This window comes from Galleria mellonella, unplaced genomic scaffold, assembly GCF_026898425.1.
Source record: "Galleria mellonella isolate WM207_F2 unplaced genomic scaffold, CSIRO_AGI_GalMel_v1 utg1899, whole genome shotgun sequence".
Classification (NCBI taxonomy): Eukaryota; Metazoa; Arthropoda; class Insecta; order Lepidoptera; family Pyralidae; genus Galleria; species Galleria mellonella.
The window spans coordinates 50,212-74,836 of record NW_026442027.1 but is presented as its reverse complement, the minus strand read 5'-3'; the positions used below and the strand labels follow the sequence as shown (position 1 = coordinate 74,836).

Here is a 24,625-nt window from a genome sequence, read left to right as displayed (position 1 = left end):
TACACTACGTGTCTACTACAAAAATAACTGAAAACAAAGAACAGACGCGCACTATTGCTCATAGAATTTTATATTAAAAATAATTACAATAATCATATTTAATTGGACATATATACTTACTTTTTTTATAATTTATATGTTTTTTTTTATTGGTGAAAATGGTATGGTAACCCCGCCTGCGCTAACGGGATACGCTGGCGGAGCACCAGTGAAGGGTGATAGATGAGAATGAAAACAGGCCAGTTAGCCCATCATGATGAATTCATCAGGAATTAACCATGATAGTTTCCAGGGGGAACCGCGTGGAGGTCGATCTGGTTGGGTATATTGCTAGCAATGGGATTCTTAGTCTTCATCACTAACAATCCCTTTCCCCCCATAATTTATATGCTGATACAGCAGTCTATTAACACTTATAAAGATATATCATAATACTGTCTCAATTAACTTACGTTTGTACTCGTTTAATTAGTGATAGGGATTGTTAGTAATGAGATCCAACAGACCTGTTACTAGCAATATACCCTAACAGGTCGACCTCCACGCGGATCCCCCTGGAAACCATCGTGATTAATTTTTGATGAATTCATCACGATGGGCCAACTGTTCTGTTTCATCTTCATCTATCATTTCTCACTAGTGCTCCCGTAGCGTATCCCGATAGCGCAGGCAGGGTTGTCATACCATTTTCAACCATTAAAAAAAAACTTGTTTCATTTCGTGTTTTTTTTTGCATCTATATGCATGATACTATTATCACAACAGCCAATTATGTGTAAAACTGTAAGTCTTACCAACCTATGCGACATATTTGTTGCATATTATGACTTATTATGATTATTAGTGTTCACAGTAAGCACCCACTTGCTGCACCATCGTTTGTCGATAATGGAAGGCTATTGTTCTTTTGTGTTTACATTTAGTGGCGGTTTTATATCAAAGCAATATTTTATACAATTTATAATACTAAGAATAGGTACTTATTTAAATGCAATTATATTAATATGTTTTATTTATTAATTATATTTTATATATATATATATATATATATATATATATATATATATATATATATATATATATATATATATATATATATATATATATATATATATATATATATATATATATATATATATATATATATATATATATATATATATAGGAAGTCTCTATATGTATTTGATTATTACTGTATTTGTATGAAACTTCATATACATAACAGTTCACACAGCTATGAAGTTAACAAATTGAAGCACATTTTGAATGTCACTCACTCGAGCAATGTTCTGCTGTACAGCTATTTTTTTTTATACAACTTAGAATGGCAAACAAGCTGACGGCCCACCTGATGGAAAGTGGTAACCGTCCCCTATATACATGAGAAGAACCATGGATATAATAGAGTGTACTGTTTCGCCCATGATACCTCCCATGCGTTGCCATTCCTGAGGACTCAGGTGTTATTCCTCTGTACCCAGTAAATTCACGCCATATCCCTTCAAACAACAATAACATGTTATTTGACTATATATTTACGATTCATAACTCTTGGAGGAACTTTGAACACATATTGAAATTATTAGCACAACTTTTGTATTCTTCCATGATTCTTTAACACCGCATTCAAAAGCTTGTATATTATATAATGAAGGATATCATGGGCGAAACAGTATACTCTGTTATGTCCATGGGACTGCTCATGTGTATAGGCGACGATTACCACTTTCCATCAGGTAGGCCGTCACTTTGTTTGCCATTCTAAGTTGTATAAAAAAAATATGTAATTAAAATACATTAAATGGAAAAACCACGCCACAAATAAATCTCGAAGCATAACAGTCATAATCTAAACAATATTAGCTGACAATTAACATTGCAGTTAACTGCTGCATTGTATGACATGCGGTTGCAGTAATTATATCGCTTTAGAAAGCAAATGACATCTACTATAAATTGAATTGATTAGTGTATACACATGAATACACATGGATTTAAGATAAACATATTTCTTTATTCCCCTTATTGGGGAGGCTTATGTCCAGCAGTGGACAGTTAGACTGATAATATAATAGATAGATAGATAGATACTCTTTATTTCTTTCTGTAGTTTCTGTAGTGGCAACGCATATGAAGGGTGGGATATGGCGTGAATTTACTGGTTACAGAGGAATAACATCTGAGTTCTCAGGAATGGCAACGCATGGGGGGTATCGTGGGCGAAACAGTATACTCTGTTATGTCCGTGGTACTGCTCATGTCTATAGGCGACGGTTACCACTTACCATCAGGTGGGCCGTCAGCTTGTTTGCCATTCTAAGTTGAATAAAAAAAAAAATATTTATCACAGTAACATTTACTAATATCCAAGTCCTCTTTTATCTATTAATTTTAATGTTTAAAGAAACGTGGTAACAGCAAATGAGGTCACGAGGGTGAAGTTATTATTGTGGTTAGATTAAATTATTAGGTTATAGTTAAGTTATATTTTGTCTCTACATTAATTAAAAGATAAAAAAAAGCATCGCACCAAACCATTTTTTATATGATATCAACTTTGATTACATTTGCAGTTTCCCATTATAGTTAAAGTATAAAAATTATTATAATATTATTATATTTGATATTATTAAACAAATCATTATATATTATTATTATTTCGCTGTGTGGTCCCGGCATAGAATGGACCACCCTTTTCTTTCCCGTGGGTATCATAAGAGAGGACTAAGGGAACTTATGGTCGAGAGTATCTCTTAGAACATAATAAAAGGCCTAATTGTGGTTGCCAAGCCATTTGCCAAGCGTGGCAACTACTAGCAAAACTCTTCTCTATGGGGGAGGCTTATGTTCAGTTAACGGCTGATATGGCTCCTCTAGGCGACGGTTACCACTTTCCATCAGACGGGCCGTCAACTTGTTTGCCATGCTTAATTATATTAAAAAAAAACACTTTTTAATATTGTTTTAAAATAGAAAAGAATAGAGGAAAAAAGCAACGTGCATTTGTACAAAAATAAATAGAGTAAAACGTGGCGGTCGCGCCAGATTGTGTGAAGCGCGGGCAATGGTCGTAATCAGCGTGTTGACATTACGACGCGATAACTGTATTGCACTGCTGCATCGCCGGCCCTGCCACGTACACTGTAGACACACGAATTAGCTGACGTTTCAGACGTTGTTTTATCCCCTACCATCACCTGTGGGGCCCATTTTTATTGTCTTTCTCAAGTTGGGGCACAGAAGTTCAAGCTTCACCTTTAGGAGAGGCTTGAAACTAGTGACCTGAGGGTAGTTGCCCCCCGAGTTGAAACTGCAAAGGGCCCCGAGGCTCCCACCTAAGCCGGAGTTTACGGGGGCAAGGGATTGTTAGTAATGGAGACTGAGAATCCCATTGCTAGCAATATACCCAGCCAGGTCGACCTCCTCGCGGTTTCCCCTGGAAATTATCATGATTAATTCCTGATGAATTCATCATGATGGGCTAACTGGCCTGTTTTCATTCTCATCTATCACCCTTCACTGGTGCTCCGCCAGCGTATCCCATTAGCGCAGGCAGGGTTACCATACCATTTTCACCCATCAAAAAAAACCAGGAGTTTACGGACAAGGAGGGTTTAGAATAATTTGATGAATTCCAGATTCAACCACGATGGTTTCAAAGGTAATATCGTGGAGGGTGATCTGAAAGAGTACATTGCTAGTAACTTGGCAATTATTATTATTAATCTGGTGGGGGGGACTCATAGGCGGCGGTAGTCACTTACCATCGGGTGAGCCGTATGTTCAATGAAACGAAACGAAATGGAACTAAACGAAACAAATTAAATGAAATTACATTTTACATTTCCCGTGTACATTCTGCCTCTATGTTGGCGTGCAAATTTTTAACAAGGAATATGCTCTTTACTGAATTGAATTCCTTTTTAAAACATTAAATTTTAACTATAGAAATTGGTTTGTTTAAATTTTAGAAACATAAAAAAATGTGCCATAAAATAATATAATGTATATGATTTACAAAAAAAAAAAACTTGATCGGCGCGGGAGCGAGACAAAATATCACATTTGAGCGTGACCACACATATGTACTGCAGAACGTAAATTGTGCTGGTTATGTTATTTAGTATTGAACTATATATGTACGTTACTAGCGACCCGCCCTGGCTGCACACGAGTTTTTTTTTAAATAAAGTACAACTCACATTGCTTGGTGATAATAAAGCTTTCTATAGGTAACAGAATTTACAAAAATGGGTGTTTATTTGAATAAAAAAATACTTTTTCACAAAAATTTAATTTTGTGACTTCTTGACAAGACACGCCCAACCAAACCATCAGGGGGAAAGGGATTGTTAGTAATGGAGACTGAGAATCCTATTGCTAGCAATATACCCAACCAGGTCAACCTCCTCGCGGTTCCCCCTGGAAACTATCATGGTTAATTCCTGATGAATTCATCATGATGGGCTAACTGACCTGTTTTCATTCTCATCTATCACCCTTCACTGGTGCTCCGCCAGCGTATCCCGTTAGCGCAGGCGGGGTTGCCGTTCCATTTTCACCCATAAAAAAAAACCAAACCATCACTGACGCAGGATGATGACCACATTGTACCTTAACGACCACTTGAGCAGCTTCTTTAGAACTGTAAGCGTACACTTTATTATTTTGCTTATTGCGTATATGTTATTCAATCGTGAAAATTTTTTCATCGGTAAAGAGAACATTTCTGTGCCTTTCACTTGCGTATCGCGAAGCAAGGCGATTTGATCGATCCACTCTCTTGAATTGTAAAGATTGATTTACGGCATGTCCTGTATATAGACGATAAACACCGAGCTTCAGGTCTAGTTTTATAATACGCGACCGAGTCCTAGCGAGAATCTTCATTTCTCGCGATAAGATTTTTTGCTTTGTAATGGGGTTTCGACGAATTCTGACTTTAACAGTATTAACAGCCTTTGTAGTTTTAACAGCACGTGGCCGCCCTGATCTTTTCTGGTCTTCGATAGAGGAAGTGTTGCTTTGTGAAAGACGATCACTGCAATCCTATTTTCTTTAACACCCCATTCCATATTGTAATTTAATAATGAACACGAAAAAATATGTAAAATGGCGCGAAATCGAAAGAAGTTTTTAAAATAATAAACGTGTTCCAAATTCAAAATAATTAATAAGTTGAAAAAAAGAAAAGTTTTTATGTAACAGTATTTATGGCCAGACTAGTTATATATTTACCATAGATACGTTATAATTATTCTTTATTATATCAGCCTTTAACTGGCCACTGCTGAACTTAGACCTCTCCCATATAGAAGATTTTGCAAGTAGTTGCCACGCTTGGCGAACTGGTTGGTTGTCAATCCGTTCGCTAAACGTGGCGACGCAGTGAGACTTCGGTGATGTTTTAAGAGGGACGTTGCTGCCCATACTTCAACTAATTAGGTTCCTTAGAAAGGAAGAAAAAAGGGGTGGCCCATTTTATGCCTATAGTACAAAATATTTATTCCAGACGTTTAATTGTCTAATTTAAATTGAGGTCTTCCGATAGTCTAAAGAAAGGAAAATCATCTTATATTTGAACTACGGAACCGTAGATAGATTTACAATGACGTATAAATAAGATGGGTTTGACCAGAATATGATCCAGTCAAGCTTACAGTAGACTCATGGAAACGTAAAGGGAAGGCCTTTGACAGTCTGCGGCGTAAAGAAAGTAGCACTAAGAGTTTACATACGTCAAAAGTGACCATATTGTACGTAAATGATCTGAATAATTTCCTCTAGAATAATCCCATGACGCCCTGCCAAATGTGATGTATGAACGCACCTACAATACAACTTATATAAGTAATTACGTCCATTTGTAATTGTTATGTTTGATTCAAACGTCGCGGCGACCGTTACCGAACGCTTATATACTGAGAGCGGGTGTTATGAAATCCCACTTATAGGTGAAAATCTGACTAATACGTATATATGTGCTTTACTGTGATCAAATTCAAACTAGACACAAACATCTGACTGAAACAAAAATATACAATTTATGTGATACTACGTTCTTCAAAGCGGGCTGTTGATAAAAAAAAAAGTTGTGAGTGAATATTTTATACGAAAAGTTTTACCTCAAAACATGTAAAAAGTATGATTTTACTGTGTTGTATAAAAATTTATTTTAATGTGTTTTTTTTTTCTGATAATTTATACGTAAAATGGAACGCACTGCATTCATTGTAGCAAGAATTATTAAGAGTAAAAAAATGCGCGCCAAAACGAAAATTCGATGCATAGAATTTAAAAACTTTTATTCTAAATTCAAATTTATAACAAGCAAATTATAATATTCGTTAATGATAATTTGTTAAAAGTGTCAAAATAGCTACCACGTTGAAGAAATATTAAAAGAGTGTCTTGAAGATTTGAAAATGTTCAAGATGTAGATTGTTAATTAATAATAATATAGATAAAGTCTGAACAACTGGGCTCATTAATAAGGGCTCTTATTGACTCGTAACGTCAGGCAATATAAAACTTAATACATGAGTAAAGTCGTTATAATTGCAACAATTAGAAGAAAAGCATTCGAAATGGTGTCATAATTTTTATGTACGTACGGTATAAAGCATGTTTTGTCTATAATACCGGCACGTGTATTTGTATACATAAACAGAGGTTATTTAATTTTGCTTTATCGTTATTGCCAACGTCCGCGATAGCAGTAACACGCTGTAATACATTGTGTAGATTGACCACTCTTCGCAATGTTTATTTTTTTTTATTTTGTATTTATTAAATTGAACTGCAAATCTTAAAATCATCAAACTATATTCATTTATTTTAACATCTATTATATAAATCTATCTATTTAAGAGCTGCACTCTTGTCGGTGGAGCTCTTGCCACTCACTACAATTTTCAGCGAGTCTCTTCACCTCTTGATACGACACGACACCAACTCCTTCCTTCATCTGCCTGATGTAACTTTGTCTCGGCCTCTCTCTCCCCCTCCTTCCTTCTATCTTACCTTCTATTATAATGTTCATAAGTTCGTCGTGTCGTATCAAGTGTCCCAACATTTTTCCCCTTCTGTCCTCAATAGTTCTAATAATTTGTTTTTTTTTCCTTAACCCTAAGCAGGACCTCCTCATTGCTAATTCGCTAAGTAGGTAGGTATTATATTTATTAATAGTATATGTATTTATGTAATATTTAAATTTATATTTTAATATTTTATTTAACTAAATATTAATAATTAGTAGCACTTCAGCTGCCTGCTGACGACATGCTTTCTAACTGTATTGGGCTGACTGGAAGAGATCTCTGTCAGAAATAAGTCCACCCTTGTTCATAATTTTTATAAATGCATTGTATTACATGTAATTTACAAGTGCAATAATACATATTTATTTATTTATAGGATCACCAACATAAGATACAGTTAAACATTTCAATACAATACACTGGTGGATTAGATCTAACTGTTCTTACATTTATAGGTAACCACAGAGTTAAATTATTATAAAATTAAAATTAAAATAGAATTAAATTATTTAATGTCATTATATGAGTAAAGATATTAACAATATAAATAATAATATAATACAAATAATGGAAATTGTATTTAAATTATTATAAATTATAAATAAATATAATGCAATGGCGAGGTACATCGACATTTTAATTTAGCCATGAACACAGAGTGACTATAAAAAAAAATGGTGATTTTAAAGTGCTTGTAAACAAGTCTTTTTGAATAATGATAATTAAAAATTTGAAATATTCAAAAATTAATTTTACTATTTTAATTTAATATATAATATTTTAATAAAATTTGACAAATGCTGTGTATTTACTGATATTTTTTTGTGCAAGAATCGATGATGGTGAAACCATTATACTTATGGTGATAAGCCATACAAATCTACCACCTATCCATAGGCCAGATCAATGGTGACGTCATTATAATAAATGAGCCGTCTCGTGTTTTTTTTGATGGGTGAAAATGGTATGGTAACCCCGCTTGCGCTAACGGGATACGCTGGTGGAGCACCAGTGAAGGGCGATAGATGAGAATGAAAACATGCCAGTTAGCCCATCATGATGAATTCATGAATTTAACCATGGTAGTTTCCAGGGGGAACCGCGAGGAGGTCGACCTGGTTGGGTATATTGTTAGCAATGGAAATCTCAGTCTCCATTACTAACAAACTATTTCTCCCCTATACCCGTCTCGTGTTAGGGCACAGAGAGCGATCTTTGACTAGCAGCGCCATCTGTACGTAATAGAATACAAGTTTACAATTGTGGCGTGCGGCAAACTGTATTTCCTGAAAGTCATAATATATTCCCGTAAACGTTACTCGAGATATACGTGTATTAGGTAGGTATTTAAAGAATATGATGTTTTATACCTATACCTAATAGTGCATTCTATTATGTAATATAGTATAATATATATATATATATATATATACACATATATATATATTATACTATATTACATATTAATATATTTTATTGCACATGCTAAATAATGGTAGAAAAATGTGCAAATGAGATTTCTTCCGGCATACCTAGAGTGAAGAGAAACATTAGTATCAGCTAGTAGTACCTACGGTGTATATCATATGTAAAAAATTAAGATTTTTTTTATACAACTTAGAATGGCAAACAAGCTGACGGCCCACCTGATGGAAAGTGGTAACCGTCGCCTATACACATAAGCAGTACCATAGACATAACAGAGTGTACTGTTTCGCCCATGATACCTCCCATGCGTTGCCATTCTTGAGGACTCAGGTGTTATTCCTCTGTACCCAGTAAATTCACGCCATATCCCACCCTTCAAACCGAAACACAGCCATGCAAACATAACTGCTTTACGGTTGAAACACGAATGGGACAGTGGTACCCAAGCAATCGACTTTTGTACAAAGTCTCCCTCTCACAGTATGTTTATAAAAATAGAAGATGTTCTTTTTAAAAATATACACAAATTGATTTCCTCAGAAAGGCGTGGGAAGAGAGCTCTATTAATAATGAAAGCTTGTAAATTTGTTTAGATATTTTTGGTTTTCAATAGAAATTGAAGCAGAGAGAACTGTGGGTCTGCAGCGTTCTTAGAATACAATAATTGTTTATATATCTACGCACCATTATTATTTTATTTATTTTTAAATGTATTTTAATTGTCGAGTACCTAAATGATAAAATTGTACAAGAGCCGGACTGTAAATGGCAATAAATATGTACTAACTTAATTAGCCACTCACCGACTACTACGATACAGGCCTGCGAGCCTTTTGTTTTTGTTTAACGTGTGGAAAATCTTTGGAAAGACCATCCCATCTGCCGGAGGGAGGGCAGCTGGGGTGTGTAGGATTCGTACTTATTAAAAACCACACGACGTACCTCGAGGCGCTTATGTTGGATCCCGGGTTCCCGTTTGTACACCTACCGAGTATAGGCCTGCGAGCCTAGTGTAGTAATCACTGTATAATAAATTGTGTACCCGATTTTTAGCTACAATAAAGTTATTATTATAAGTTATTATTATTATTATTACTTAACAAAGACATGGTTATTAATTTTGAAAAGAAAATAATGTACGCAACAACATTATTCAAAATTAAAAAAGATACAGAAATCAAATATCTCGTAGTGTAAGCACAAATTTATTAACGGTGCCTCAATATCAATGGACTGTTTTTTTTTTTGGACGTGTGTTGTACATTTGTAAATGTTACAAGCACTGTTTTGAATAAATAACTATGTAGAAATGAATACCAAAGACTTAGCCGCCGCGTACTGCTCCTGGCGGCGTTACCCAAAGGGAAATGTCCAGTAGCCAAATTATACACGGTCCTCTTGCGTGTACAATACATGCAGCTAATTTATATGCACTGGAAGTGAATGCAAAGGGCATATCAGCAACAATCTTCAGCAACTAATTTCAAAGAACTTTTCATTACCTTATTTTTAAGTGTAATCAACCGCTCACTAGATTCTGCAGCCTTATTTCAGCTAGTAATCTGCTCCAACTTATACAGATAATGTAGTATCTCTAAAATTTTTTTAATGTAGTTTCCTAAAGGTAAAAAAAATTATTAAAATTGGTTAATAATTTTTTGAGTTTTTCCATTAATAAATAATATTGTCTTGTTTATAATATTACTTTATTATTATTATATATTATATTTATCTCTCATATTTCTATTACATTTTAAAAATCGTCTGCTAATGACACTCTAGCGTAAGTACTTTTTTAAAATGAATGAATGAAACTAAAAACGGCAATAACAGGATTATACCAAATTGTTTCAAACAAAGGGAGAAATACTAGAAAAATAGGTACTCGAAATAAATTATTTATTTATTTATTTACACTTTATTGCACCAAGTAAAAAGAGAAATAACAAATACAGTAAATATTAATGAGAAGTGATACAAAAGGCGGCCTTATCGCCAAGCAATCTCTTCCAGACAACCTTTGGGTAGAGGACATTGAGAAATTATATTTCTTTTTTTAATATTCTGCCCTAGATCATATATTCTATCTGCATTCTTCTTCTACCAATACAAACATTTCCAGACTTTCAATTTGTAAATGTTTGTTACAGAAATAATGTACGCAGTTGAGAGAATCAGGAAGATCAGGTGAATGTCAAAATAGTAAAATGGGGACGGAAACTGCAGTCAGAGTAAGTGCATTGATATTAATAATTATGAAACATTATGTGTATTTGATATTTTTTTATTATACTCGTATTTTATGGGTGATAGTACGATAGTAACCACTCCTGCGCTGTTGGTATACAGTAACTAGTGAATAAGTGAACTTGGTCCTCGCCACATTCAGCCTAGAACCGCCACTGCCAAGCGCTTACTTCTAAATGCTCACCTTACGTTCTGAGTACCTCTCACTTTGTACCTTACCCATATTATCAACTATTTTATTCCACAGTATTTTGAAGGTATTAAAATAATAAAAAAGAAATGTGTGAAATTGAAGACTAAGATTCCCTCGTGGTGTGCAGGTGGCGGAGGAGTCAGCCGACGGGCAGCTCAACGTGGACGGTATACTGAATGAGCTGGGCAGCTTCGGCAAGTACCAGGTGTTCCTGCTATTCCTCCTCGCCTTCAGGGACTCCTTCCTCGCCATGTGCAACTTCAATTATGTATTCACGGCCGCTGATGTGGCTCACAGGTACTTTTTATACATTACTAGTTTTTACTCAGCAACTTTAGCCGTGTAGGTTCCGGCACAGAATATGCCACGCCTTCCTTTCTCGTGGGTGTCGTAAGTGGCGATTAAGGGAGGGCGAAGGATGGGCAGCAGCGTCCCTCTTAAAAGATCTCCAAATCATAATTGCGGTTGCCAACCCGCCTGATAAACATGGCAAGTACTGGCAGAACCCCACTTTATAGGGGAGGCTATGTTAGGCAGTGGACAGTTTGCTAATATAACAATCCAACGACTTCGTCCGCATGGCAAGGATCAAAAGTAGCTTCCTTCGAAAGTGTTTTCCTTCGACTTAAATAGTACGTGTATATTTCGTGACATTTAGTTGATTCTATAAAGCGTCAACATGTAACAAACTAGCTTTCTCATCCTTCCTAATATTATAAATGTAAATGTGCGTTTGTTTATTTGTCATCTCTTGGTACATTAACGAACCTCTGAACCTTTCATGCATTGTACACAAAAAAATACAGTCGAATTAAGAACTTTCTTTCTATTGGGACTAAGTTACTTTTTTTAATGGAGGAAAATGGAATGGTAACTATTTGATTTAGCTGTATACTCTGACGGGATTTCAGTTGATTCATTATAGGGAAATCTTCAACCAACAACTTTCAAAGATTTATGGAGAACCTCATGGGTACAGGCAACAATCTGATAACTCCTAGGTTCGATTTTTATAAACACGAAGTAAATTATAGTTTAAATAGCTGTGTACAATGCTGTAATAAATCTAAGATTCTTGATGGAATATTTTTAATAATCTAGTTACATTATTATGCTTTACAACATAGCTTATAATTATGAGGCATTATGTTACAGATATAATTATGATTAATCTGTGACAATGTAATAAAAAAAAGGTAAGACTTGAAAGTTTATCTGTGATCATGAAATATTTTTAAATTTCTCAGCGTTATTTTAATCATTATCATTTCAATTGATATGTTTACTCCCATCTTGGTCTCATATTCATACTTTGCTTAGTAAATTGATTTGCTAATCAGGCACATAGTATTTCTATTTTAGAACTTTTTGCCTGTTACTTTGTACGCATGGTTTTAGAAGTAGGAAAGACCAAAGAAGTAGATTACTTCTAAATAGCAAAATATATAGATAGACAGATACTCTTTATTGTTTCCTCCAAAAGATTACAATACTAAACTTATTATAAATTAAATAATTACAAGAAATAATCACAATGTGGAAACTATGTGCGACCTTATCGCTAAGAGCGATCTCTCCCAGGCAACCTTTGGATGGAGAGGAGTAATTATAAACATATAATATAATAAGAAAGAAAAAAAAGAAACTTTATACTATTATATATAAGCTAAAATTTATATCAGATTTTAAGTTAGACCTTTAGGAACACAACTGTGAAAACTGCATTCAAGTTGGTGCAGTAGAATTTACGTAATACTGAAACAGTAGTTTACTAGAGGGAGACTTTGTACAAAAGTCGATTGTTTGGATACCTCTGTTCAATTCGTGTTTCAACCGTGAAGCAGCTATGTTTTCATTGCTGTGTTTCGGTTTGAAGGGTGAGATATGGCGTGAATTTACTGGGTACAGAGAAATGACACCTGAGTCCTCAGGAATGGCAGCGCATGGGGGGTATCATGGGCGAAACAGTATACTCTGTTATGTCCATGGTACTGCTCATGTCTATAGGCGACGGTTACCACTTTCCATCAGGTGGGCCGTCAGCTTGTTTGCCATTCTAAGTTGTATAAAAAAAAAAAAAATATATATAATATATACTTTTATTATATTTGACAAGAGTTGTGAGTTTGTTTAAAAATAAATCATTTTAATTTTTTTTTTATAAATTTACATGCTTCTTGCTTCTTAGCATACTCCAAGATACTGAATCTACTCAGCAGATAAATTGATTGATATTTTAAGTATCTGTTTTGGTACTATTGTAATTCGTTTATTTTGACCCAGTTTAGATTTAGATTGCAAATTTTTGGACATATTTTTTGCAAGTTGGTAAACAAGCTGGCGGTTGATGTGATAAAATGTGGTGATCATTACTTAAAGGTATCTAAATTATGATTTATATTATTCATACTAATGTTATAAAGATTAAAAATTCGATTGTTTGTTTGCAATGAATAAACTTAAAAAATTACAAAATTAATTTAAAAAATTCACCCATACGAAGCCGGAACATATTGCTAGTCTGATATGAACTAGAATTGAAAATAGACGATTGTCCACAGATGTATAGTACCAGAATGCGAGCTGGCCGAAGTCGGATTCAACGTGTCCTGGATATCATTTGCTCTGATGAACGACACCAGAAGTTGTCAAAGGCCGCTACCTTACGGGTTGGATTCTAATTCGTCTATTGAAGCGTACAGTCCCTCGTGGGCGACCCAGTATAATGAAACGTGCTCGCCGGAGAGGTTTCACTTCAACAGAACAATGTCCTGTGAGAAAATTGTGTATGAGGATTACAATAGCATTGTTGCTGAGGTAAGCATTCCTTTATTACTATTTGGACTTTGTCCTTGATAAGTAGGACTCGTGATGCTGTTCATGTCTATAGATGACGATGACCACGTCATATTAGGTGGGATTTGAGTTTTATGCGACTTAGAATGGCAAACAAGCTGACAGCCCACCTGAAAGGGGGGAAAGGGATTGTTAGTAATGTGGTCTAATAGCTACATTGCTAGCAATATACAGGTCGACCTCCACGCGGTTCTCCCTGGAAACCGTCTTGGTTAATTCTTGTTGAATTCATCATGGTGGGCCAAATGACCTGCATTCTTTCTCACCTATCATCTTCCACTGGTACCTCATTGGTGTATACCGATAGCGCGGGCGGGGTTACCATTCCATTTTCATCCATAAAAAAAAAGCCCACCTGAAGGAAAGTGGACAAATAAAGTACGGTGGACAAATAAAATGGCAATTCTATTGTGGTAATAATAAATAAGACCAATTTATGACCGTTAGTATACCATTATAAACAAAACGTGAGAAATGGTTTATGTATGTATATATACGTATAATAATTGAGTGATTACAATTGTACATATGTATGTGTGGTGACGCGGTCGTCGGCTCCTATTGTTGTGCGGAGTCCGACACAGACAGACAGATAGTGAACACAACAATATTAATATATTACGTATATACCAGAGGGAGACTTTGTACAAAAGTCGATTGTTTGGGTACCTCTGTCCCATTCGTGTTTCAACCGTGAAGCAATGAGTGAAGTGAGTCCTCAGGAATGGCAACGCATGGGGGGTATCATGGGCGAAACAGTATACTCTGTTATGTCCATGGTACTGCTCATGTCTATAGGCGACAGTTACCACTTTCCATCAGGTGGACCGTCAGCTTGTTTGCCATTCTAAGTTGTATAAAAAAAACTTATTTTTTTTTTCTATTTTTTTATTTATTTATATATATTATGAATATGATAGTGAGTTTGTATGTTATCTCTTGACGCTAAATAATCGAGCCAATCGTCATGAAATGCTGTTTTTGATTTCCTTCTTCCCAATAATATTTTTTTTAATGAGATGAACATGTTTGGGTACCAATTAAGATGAGATCATTGATAGCTAATCCAGATTGGTTTATACACATCACTAATACCCCCTCCCCCTCCGCCCCCATCACCCCACCAGTAATTCCGTATCTTTTTTTAATGGGTGAAAATGGCTATCGGTATACGCACTTGGCCCATCATGAATAATTCAACAATAATTACCCAGAATTAGTCCATAATCTTAAGTTTTTTAATGCATGAAAATGGCATGATAACCCCGCCTGCGCTATCGGTATACACTGGAGGGGTACCAATGAGGGGTGATAAGTGAGGATGAAAAGGCAGGTCAGTTAGCCCATAGTGATGAATTCAACGATAAATTAGTCACGATAGTTTCCAGGGGGAACTGCGTGGAGGTCGACTTGATAGGGTTCATTGATAGCAACGGGGACTAATCTCCCAATTACTAACAATCCCTTCCCCCCCAGCAATTCCGTATTATCATTATCATATCGGCTGTCTATTGCTGAATATAGGCCTTTCCTTTGGGGTTTTGATAGTAGTTGCCACGCTTGACAGGCGGGTTGGCAACCGCAGTCAGGCTTTAATGATGTTTTAAGAGGGATGCTGCTCCCCATCTTTTGTCCATTAAGTTCCCTTAGTCGCCTCTTACGACACCCACGGGAAAGGAATAGGGTGGTCTATTCTATGCTGGGACCACACACCGACTCCATGTACTTTATATTATTTACGTATTTAGATACAGTAATAACACTGTAAATATTTATCGTAAAACGTGTGTAAACTGCCTAATGAGCCCTGGCGTATAATGGTCACACAGGCCAAGTTCAAGGTCCCGGAACTCGGGGAGCGGATGTGCAAATTGCTTTTTAAAATGTTAAAATTATAGTAAAACATTATAAATGTAAAATTACAGTATTTGTTCAGCCCATTTCGGCATTCGGTTCACTTGTTACGGAGCTTATTCCATGTTTTTTTAATGGATGATAAATAGATACTTCTTATTGTTTCCTCCAAAAGATTACAATAGTAAACTTATTATAAATATAAATAATTACAAGAAATAATCACAGTGAGAAAACAATGTGCGACCTTATCGCTAAAAGCGATATCTTCCAGGATAATGGAATAGTACCCTGGCTGCGCTATCGGTATACACTGGCAAGGCACCAGTGAGAGATGATAGGTGACGATGAAATAGATCAGTTAGCCCACGAGAAGGTCGACCTGACAGGGTATATTGCTACTAATCCCCATTACTAACAATCCTAAAAGACTGATAAACCCATTGATAGTAATATACCTAACCAGGTCGACCTCCACACGGTTCCCTATGGAAACTATCATAATTAATTCCTGATGAATTCATCATGATAGGCTAACTGGTCTGTTTTCATTCTCACCTATCACCCTTCACTGGTGCTCCGCCAGCGTATCCCGTTAGCGCAGGCGGGGTTACCATACCATTTTCATCTAACACAAAAAAATAAAACATAGTTGTAAACATACGTATATAAATAATATGTGCGTAAATGTATGTGTATAAATGTATTTGCGTAAATGTATGTGTATAAATGTATGTGTATAAATGTATATGTATAAATGTATGTGTATAAATGTATGTGCGTAAATGTATGTGCGTAAATGTATGTGTATAAATGTATGTGTATAAAATAATGTATAAATATACGCAGTAGAATAAAAATACTTGTAGTATTTTGAATAATATTTTCTAGTCCATATAATGAAGTTCCATCAATGAAGTCACAATACACACAGTGAATTATATTATTTTATCATAATTATGATTAAAAGTAAACAATATCGTTGTTTTAATAATAATTATTCGTATTCCAAAAGTATTTCCAACATAATAGAAACAATGTACGCAATCTCTAAATAAATAGTCTTACGTTGACTCATTAGTTAAGTATGTATTAGTCGACACGAGAGTAAATTATGTATCGTATGGTATGTGATTTGTCATTTCGCAAATAAATTTATTATTACGAGTAGCTACTGTCGAACTGCTTCGTACGTAATGGAATATGTGACGGGTATCTATCTAATCGTCGAGTCTCTTGGGACTTCCTTCCGACAAACGAACCATAATTGTGAACCATAATTGTACAGTTTTAAGTCACTCTTTCAGATCTATACATATAACTATATACTGTAGAGCTCGAATGTCTGTACATAGAAAAAAAAAAAACGTTAAAAACCGAGTCAGGGGGATGTTAGACGTGAAATAAAACACATCCAGAGTTTTTAAAATTTTTGGTTTCTCTGTCCCTCTGTGTATACGGGCTAATCTTCGAAACTGTTGGACCGATTTAAATGAAATTTTGCATGGTGATACCTTACATCCCTGGTCAACCTTTTAGAATACTTTTAATTACAGAAAATTTAAGAGTTCCTGTGGGATAGTTAAAAACTATAGTAACTTATACAACTTAGTACACAATCTACTTAAGTAAACCCATTTTGACCTAAGGCAAAGAGTGAGAACGACACGTCATTTGTTAATTTTGGTCCAGTATTCCCAGACATAATAAGTAGGTACATATGTCGATACATACTAAACAGGAATAAGAAATACCACACGGACAAAGTAGCGGGCATCAGCTAGTACTATATATACCTTACCTTATATACCAAACTGTAAGATAGTCCTTGATATATACGAGGTTATGACTTTTTTTTTATACAACTTAGAATGGCAAACAAGCTGACGGCCCACCTGATGGAAAGTGGTAACCGTCGCCTATAGACATTAGCAGTACCATGGACATAACAGAGTATACTGTTTCGCCCATGATACCCCCATGCGTTGCCATTCCTGAGGACTCAGGTGTTATTCCTCTGTACCTAGTAAATTCACGCCATATCCCACCCTTCAAACCGAAACACAGCCATGCAAACACAACTGCTTCACGGTTGAAACACGAATGGGACAGAGGTACTCAAGCTATGGACTTTTGTACAAAGTCTTCCTCTGGTAATGACTTGCCAGACCTTGAAGACTTTATATAAAAGTTGCCAAGCAACTATGTTTAGTTTGAGTATTTGGGTTTAAAGGGTGGTGGAGGTATGACAGCATAACATCTTAGTCCTCAGAAATGTCAACTTCTCAGAAATATCTTTTCATGTCTATAGACGATGGTTATTTCTCAACAGGTGAGCCATCTGTCGATGTTCCTGGTAGAATTTCCAAAAAAGTTCCCATAATTTTCAAGATAGCAGTTAATAATATTGGACTGCATGTTATTTCCAGTTCGACCTGGGCTGCCAACCCTGGAAGAGGACGATGATCGGATCAGTGCATAACCTCGGGCTGGTGGTCTCGTTTCTGTTGTCCGGCTTTATATCAGACAGGTGAATGTACAAATTTTTCGAATTTATATCTGGATAAAGGTGATACTATACAATCAAGAGTCAGAATACCTATCCTAATACAGATGAGACACGAACTATCTTTGGATATTGGACTGATGAAGTTACCAGAAGAAAACTTTCTACAAAAGTCGTTTGCTTGGGCATCTCTGTCCCATTCGTGTTTCTACCGTGAAGCAGTTGTGTTTACATGGCTGTGTTTTAGTTTGCAGGGTGGGATATGGCAGTGAATTTACAGGGTACAGAGAAATAACACCTGAGTCGTCAGGAATGGCAATGCTTGAATGGTATTATGGGCGAGGGTACCACTTTCCATCAGGTGAGCCATCAGCTTGTTTGACATTCTAAGTTGCGTAAAAAAACCTCTGAATACCCCACTAGGCATTTAGTCGTAAATATGTGTGGATTCAAGCCATTAGTTGACTACGAACAGAACTTCTTTCTTAATTATAATTAATTATAAACTAGTTGCTCGCCCGCACGGGTGTACTAATGAGGAAAATAAGACCTAATGTCCTCTCTCATTCTTTCGCTTATTTTTGGTAAGGAAATTTTATAAAAGATTAAGAAATCTTACGGAGTTTCATATAAACATTGTCCTGACAAACGCAACAAAAAAGAATTATTCAAATAGGTCACAGAAGTCGTGAATATTTCATGATTCTAGACCTACCATATTTGTCTGTGCGTTGATCAGTCAATCAGGCAGTTTCTTCTTTATATAAATAGATGGATGGTCGGTCAACAGTCACGGTTGTAAACACGAACTACCGTCTAGTGGCTGCGGTCCGAGTCATTGTTAATAAAATTGGACGTTATTACATACAATTTTATTAATAATGCACAGAAATCACAATCATGTGGGTACATAAGCATGTGCTTCGCAGTATCTATTTAGTTTTATAATGCTATTGTTTACTGCAAAATTATTGCGACAAGCATTTTGATTAAATGCCCGCGAATGTAGTTGAATGGAAACTGGAAAGACTGTTTTTAGTCGTCTCTTTACATTTATAAGTGAGCTGGGTTTTATTGATGAATCAAATATGGTATCTATCAATCATATATTTCCTCCTGTGTTATGGGTTTACGCTGGTGAGGTGGTAATAGGTTGGCCCACAGAGAATGATTCACCAGGAATTAACCACGGTGGTTTCCACGGGGAATCGTGCGGTGGGTAAGTTAAGAGACCTACATTGCTAGCATTAGGGCCTCTTGTTTCGGCTAGGTTATACTAGTGGTGGGCATTGTTAACAGATGTTAGTGGTTACTTGAATTAACTTCATTACTCATATTTTTTATGCAATATAGAATAGCAAACAAGTGGACGACTCACCTGATGGAAAGTGGTAACCGTCACCTAAAGACATGAGCAGTACCATGGACATAACTGAGTATACTATTTCGTCCATGATACCTCCCATGCGTTGTCATTCCTGAGGACTCAGGTGTTATTCTTTTGTACCCAGTAAATTCACTGCCATATCCCACCTTTCAAACCAAAACACATCATGGACATCACAAATGGGACAGAGATACCGAAGCAAACGACTTTTGTACACAGTCTCCTTCTGGTAAACCCATCAATCCAATATCCAAAGATAATTCGTGTCTCAAATCACTCACGGTATCCGTCGACTTATTGGCTGATGTTCTCTTTAGCACTATTCAGCACTATATCAGATTTTCACAGGATTTTATATCTGGTTTCAGGTACGGCCGAAAAGTTGTTATAATAATTACACCTCTTGTGGTTGGCATGGTAGGCCTGATAAAGTCCTTCTCGGTCAACTATTGGATGCTACTCGTCTTTGAATTCCTCGAAACTGCACTGGGATATGGAAATGCTTCTATGGTTTTGTGTAAGTGTCATGTATTTTTTTCAATAACCTCCTGGTTTTAAAAATCTTTTTCTAATAACTTAAATATTAAACTATTTAAGATTAAACTAACCAGCTCATTATAAATAATTAAAGTTCCCGATCTCGGACAAAATCAAATTTGAATATATATAGGAAAATTATATAGAGAATAATTTAAGAATTTACTAAATAAAACGTACAAAAAATCAATATAATTTCATGTCCTAAACGAGAGATTAATTTGAAATTACTGGATGTCCAAGAACGTTATCGAATTAATTTTAATCGAATACTTTGTATTACTTTATGCTTTTAGCACTCGAAACCGTGAGTCATAAGCGTCGTGTGATCTTCTCGTGCATAGCTGATATTTTGTCCAGTTTCGGAGCAGTTTCTATATTCCATATTTTCAGCCATCTACGTATTTTGTACATTTTCTGGTGGACGAAGGCGTTCGATGGTACTGCCAGAAACGACGAGGCCGTCAGTTGAATAAAGTCGCAAAAATCAACAATATCACTCTATCCAACAAGTCCAAAGAGACATTGACCAAGATTTCACACCAGAACAATAAACCAAATCAGGTTGGTACATGCATCATTTTCTATACATATTGTCTATTGGGCATAGGCCTTCGCAGATTGCTAATGAAAGGTTTGAGCCAATTTATAATAATTATCCCTTTCAGCTGTTAATTGTCCATTTAAAAAAAAATAAGTCTCCCTAATGGATTACTAGAAGCTAGAAGAAACAGTGCAAAGCCATTTGCATCCATTGATTCATCGATCCATTTGAGGTGGTCGATCCATTTATTATTTTATATAATACTAGAGTAGCAAACAAGCTAACAGTCCACCTGATGGAAAATTGTATGGAAATAGCACCATGTATATTACAGGTTTTGTGTATCTTATTTAGATATCATATATATTATTCATTTGTTGCAATAAACACAAATTAATATACCTGGTTTTGCACCGAACAATTGGTTGAAGATGACTAAAAATGACAATAACAATTAAGGCATCAATTTATATCATTTTGAAATCTTTATTAATCCACCTATATTTTACATGATTTAAGATAGTCTAAAGAACAAAAGCCTGCTTTAGCGTCTTCCATTTTTTTATCCTTTGCTGTCCTGATCCGCAATGCATCCGCAACACTTTGGATCTTATCCAAACACAATTTATATTGCTGACCATTTTTTCTTTCAGTTCTATACCGAGGGATCTATTACGTTACAGTTTTGATCCATTTACTGTTTTCTTTTAACACATCGCCTGTCCATCTTCATTTTCTACATCAATTTGTAAATCTATTACAAATTGATGTAGAAAATAATACAAGTGGCGTGAATTTACAGGGTACAGAGGAATAACATCTGAGTCCTCAGAATGGCAACGTATCATAGAGAGAAACTATAGGCGACGGTTACCACTTTCCATCAGTTTTGTTTGCCAAAAATCTTTATAGAAAAATAAATTCACCAATTTTTTAATTATTATATTCGCCAATTATTAGGATTATTAATGCTTGCAACAACTGGGATATTTTTTGTTCTCATCTCTTTACTCGCTGTTTCTTGATTTTGATCTTTTTACGCCTAGATTGATTTAAAAAGTTGGAAAACTAATTAAAAAGACTATTTCTAGATGGCATATAAGGGTTAAAACATATTCCATATCAGATTTTAAGTTAGACTTTCAGATATACATCTGTGACAATCATATCCAATTCCGTACAGTAGTTTTTACATGATACTGAAATAAACTTGCAGATATAGACTGTCATGTATAGTTAGTTTGAAGGTAGTTTAATAATATGATTAAAACAGTTGTTGTCTGACATTGGGCTGGTTTCATTAAAACATTACATGGTGACACGTTATCATAAATACGTATAAATTTGATAAAAGTGTTATAAATAACGTATTTAAATAAAGATTAAACTTAACAAATATAAATTTGCATAAAAAACTAGTCTTGGATATTTTGTTATACGGCATAATGGAGCACGCGCGACCACCGCCCGAATTAAATATGGAGGGAGGCCCTGTGAGTCGTGCAGGAGGCGTTGGCGACAACAATTCCTGCTGTTTATCAAGGCTTCGGGTGTAGATTCCGAGAATTCAGCAGTACAAGCCAGTTTATAATAAATTTGATCGGTCCGGAGGGGTTTGACGTGTATCAAACTTTCACTTTTACTAAAGATACAGATAAAGATGACGTTCTTTTGATAGTTATTTTGGAACTAAAGAAAATATTACATTACTTAGATATAAATTCTTCACGAGAAATCAGGAAGAAGGTGAAAGCATTCAACAGTACGTGACGGCGTTACGTCTTATTAGCAAGAAGTGTGCATTCTTATCGCTAGAAGAGGATTTGATTAAAGATCGTATAGTATGTGGGGTACCATCTAGGCTATTACGACACGAAGATTTGACCTTGGAAAAAGCTATGAATTTGTGCATCGCCGAGGAAACATCACAGGAGCGGTCGGCAGTGAATTGTTTCACTGTCATTTGAGTCTGTTGAGCAGTGGCGGGCGGCGCGCCGGACGAACGGTCGTTCAGATGCTCTGTTGCTGGCACAGAAGCAGAAACGACGTTTTGTAGGAGGACACTTCGTCGAGCATGTAAGTCTTTAATAGAGTTAGGCAAGTCGGCGAAGAAGAAGCGAATGGAGTCAGACGAGGAAGAATCGTTTCACATATCAGTAATTACTGATAACAAAAGTAACAAGTGGTTTGAAATTTTGACTTGTGCGAACGGGGAAGAAACAAATTGACCAAGACATAAATTATTATCATACACACCAGAACTAGGTTATAATGAATGTGATATTAAAAATACTAATATAAAGCTAGAAGTTGGGGGATAAAATACATTAAAGCATCATAAAGTTGTATAAAAATACTATATATAATTTGAGATTTGCATAGCAGACAATGATTGTCAAAGTGTGCTGGGCCGAAAATCATGTGAATTAATGAAATTAGTAAAACGAATTTATGGAATAAATTTAACAGATTATAGTGACTTATTTCAGATTGGATGTCTGCCCGGAAAGTATCACATTGTAGTCGATAATTCCATACGCCCTGTCGTATGTGCTTCCAGAAAAATACCGTTAGGGATACGGGATAGATTATTAAGAGTTACAAAAAATGGAAAAATTAGGTATCATTAGGAAAGTATATCATCCTACCCGTGGGTTCATCCATTAGTTAATTGTCCATTAAAAAAAATAATGGCATTCGCATATGCTCCCGCGCGATAAACCGCGCGGTACAGCGCGCACACTTCCAGCTGCCCACAGTAACGGAGTTAGCTAGAAGAAACAGTACTTGATGCCAATCAGGCTTTTGGGCTGTGCAACTCGATGAGGAAAGCGTAGATCTTTGTACTTTCGCATCTATTGATATCATCGATCCATTTAGAAGACTTGTGGATAGTTTCGTCGATGATATTATTGTTTGGGGAAAGACCATTTATTATTTAAATATATATAAATTTAAAATTTAACAGAGATAAATGCAAAGTTAGAAGTTGTATATTTAGTTTGATAAAAACAAGACTATATAAAAGTCCCAGAACCTGATGAAAAGTTTAAATTTTTGGGAGCGGTAAATTATTTGTCAAAATTTATACAATCATGAGAGAGACAACATTAAAAAAGGAAAATGAATGGCGTTGGGAAGATACGCAAAAATCTTTTTTTGCATTAAAAGAAAGCGTGTGTCGCGCGCCGGTGTTGGCATTGTATATCGCGGCCGCTAGTGCTGTCACAGACGCGCTTTACTGTGATTCGCGCACACTACTTACGCGCAAATCTTATTTAGATATTAATATATTTAAAGTATTGTGAGTAATAACTATTCATTTGTTGCAAGGTAAACACAAATTAATATACACATGATATTTCTATGGTAACTCGTAGCAGGCCTGCACCGAACAATTGGTTGAAGTTGACTAAAAATGACAATAACAATTAAGGCATCAATTTATAAAGTCATTTTGAAAATCTTTATTAATCCACCTTATATTTTACATGATTAATAAAACAAAGGAACCTATGATTCCATAGAGATACCCCCTTTGCCGTGGACGAAAGTAGGTACGATATTTTTGAGTCAATGTTCCTTTATGTTGAAGAACAAAAGTCTATAAAGCTTTAGCGTCTTCCATTTTTTTATCCTTTGCTGTCCTGATCCGCATGCAACACTTTGGATCTTATCCAAACACAATTTATATTGCTGACCATTTTTTCTTTCAGTTCTATACCGAGGGCTCTATTATGTTACAGTTTTGATCCATTTACTGTTTTCTTTTAACATATCGCCTGTCCGTCTTCATTTTCTACATCAATTTGTAAATCTATTTACAAATTTATAGAAAAATAAATTCACCGATTCTTTAATTACGTATATTCGCCAATTATTAGCAAACGATTATTAATGCTTGCAACAACTGGGATTGTATTAGATTGTCGTGATATTTTTTGTTCTCATCTCTTTACTCGCTGTTTCTTGATTTTGATCTTTTTACGCGTAGATTGATTTAAAAAGTTGGAAAACTAATTAAAAAGACTAT

The 24,625-nt window shown here is 35.5% G+C and overlaps 1 pseudogene; it reads left to right on the top strand.

Moving 5' to 3' along the window:
* LOC113509489 (organic cation transporter protein-like) overlaps positions 1-24,625 on the top strand; it is a 34,786-nt pseudogene that overhangs the window by 4,196 nt on the left and 5,965 nt on the right.